This window comes from Sinocyclocheilus rhinocerous, unplaced genomic scaffold (assembly GCF_001515625.1).
Source record: "Sinocyclocheilus rhinocerous isolate Xijiao unplaced genomic scaffold, SAMN03320098_v1.1 scaffold14683, whole genome shotgun sequence".
NCBI lineage: Eukaryota > Metazoa > Chordata > Actinopteri > Cypriniformes > Cyprinidae > Sinocyclocheilus > Sinocyclocheilus rhinocerous.
The window spans coordinates 16731-18658 of NW_015632661.1; the positions used below are offsets into that span (position 1 = coordinate 16731).

The 1928-nt window shown below is 40.6% G+C and overlaps 1 non-coding gene across 1 annotated transcript; it reads right to left on the bottom strand.

The window, feature by feature from the left end:
- Positions 1-344: 344 nt before the first annotated feature.
- Positions 345-416, bottom strand: trnaa-ugc (transfer RNA alanine (anticodon UGC)). The gene has a single exon. It is a non-coding gene; the product is annotated as a tRNA-Ala (tRNA).
- Positions 417-1928: the final 1512 nt, after the last annotated feature.

Here is a 1928-nt window from a genome sequence, read left to right on the forward strand (position 1 = left end):
GTTGGAAGGACGTTTTCTACCACTGAGGTACAACAAGTTTTTTCTACTACTGTATGTGTAACAATGCTATTAATTCCAGACATGGAAACTGAACAGGACCAAATTGAATTCGTTTTGCTGAAATTAAAATTTTTCTGTCTGTGGATTTAACCCAAGACCTCATACATGCAAATCATGTGCTCTACCACTGAACTACATCTCCTGTTGGAAGGACCTTTTCTACCACTGAGGTACAACAAGTTTTTTCTACTACTGTAGGTGTACCAAAGCTAATAATTCCAGATGTGGTAACGCTACAGGACCAAATTGAAACCGTTTTGATGAAATTACATTTTAACAGTCTGTGGAGATGCTGGGGATTGAACCCAGGACCTCATACATGCAAAGCATGCGCTCTACCACTGAGCTACATCTCCAGGTGGAAGGACCTTTTCTGCCACTGACATACAACAAGTTATTTCTGCTACTGTAGGCTTACCAATGCTATTAATTCCAGATGTGGAAACTCAACAGGACCAAACTGAATCCGTTTTGCTGAAATTAAAATTGTACAGTCTGTGGATTGAACCCAAGACCTCATACATGCAAAGCATGCACTCTACCACTGAGCTACGTCCCCAGTTGGAAGGATCTTTCCTACCACTGATGAACAACAAGTTTTTTCTACTACTGTAGGTGTACCAATGCTATTAATTCCAGACGTGGAAACTCAAGAGGACCAAACTGAATCCGTTCTGCTGAAATTAAAATTTTACTGTCTGTGGATTGAAGCCAAGACCTCATACATGCAAAGCATGCGCTCTACCACTGAGCTACATCTCCTGTTGGAAGGCCCTTTTCTACCACTGAGGTACAACAAGTTATTTCTACTACTGTAGGTGTACCAACGCTAATAATTCCAGATGTTGTAACGCTACAGGACCAAATTGAAACCGTTTTGCTGAAATTAAATTTTAACAGTATGTGGAGATGCTGGGGATTGAACCCAGGACCTCATTCATGCAAAGCATCCGCTCTACCACTGAGCTACATCACGAGGTGGAAGGAACTTTTCTACCACTGATGTACAACAAGTTTTTTTCTACCACTGAAGGCGTACCAATGCTATTAATTCCAGATGTGGAAACTCAACAGGACCAAATTGAATCCATTTTGCTGAAAATAAAATTTTACAGTCTGTGGATTGAACCCAAGACCTCATACATACAAAGCATGCGCTCTACCACTGAGCTACATCCTCAGCTGGAAAGACCTTTTCTACCACTGATGAACAAGATTTTTTCTGATACTGTAGGTTTACCAACAATATTAATTCCAGATGTGGTAACGCTACAAGACCAAATTAAATCCGTTTAGCTGAAATTAAAACTTTACAGTCTGTGGAGATGCTGGGGATTAAACCCAGGACCTCATACATGCAAAGTATGCACTCTACATCCCCAGGTGGAAGGACCTTTTCTACCACTGACGTACAACAAGTTCTTTCTGCTACTGTAGGCTTACCAATGCTGTTAATTCCAGATGTGGCTGAACTACATCCCCAGGTGGAAGGACCTTTTCTACCACTGAGGTACAACAAGTTTTTTCTACTACTGTAGGCTTAACAATGCTATTAATTCCAGATGTGAAAACTCAACAGGACCAAATTGAATCCGTTTTGCTGAAATTTAAATTTTACAGTCTGTGGATTGAATCCAAGCCCTCATACATACAAAGCATGCGCACTACCACTGAGCTACATCCGCAGCTGGAAAGACCTTTTCTACCACTGATGAACAAGATTTTTCTGATACTGTAGGTTTACCTACACTATTAATTTCTAGATGTGGTAACGCTACAAGACCAAATTAAATCCGTTTAGCTGAAATTAAAATTTTACAGTCTGTGGAGATGCTGGGGATTGAACCCAGGACCTCATACATGCAAAG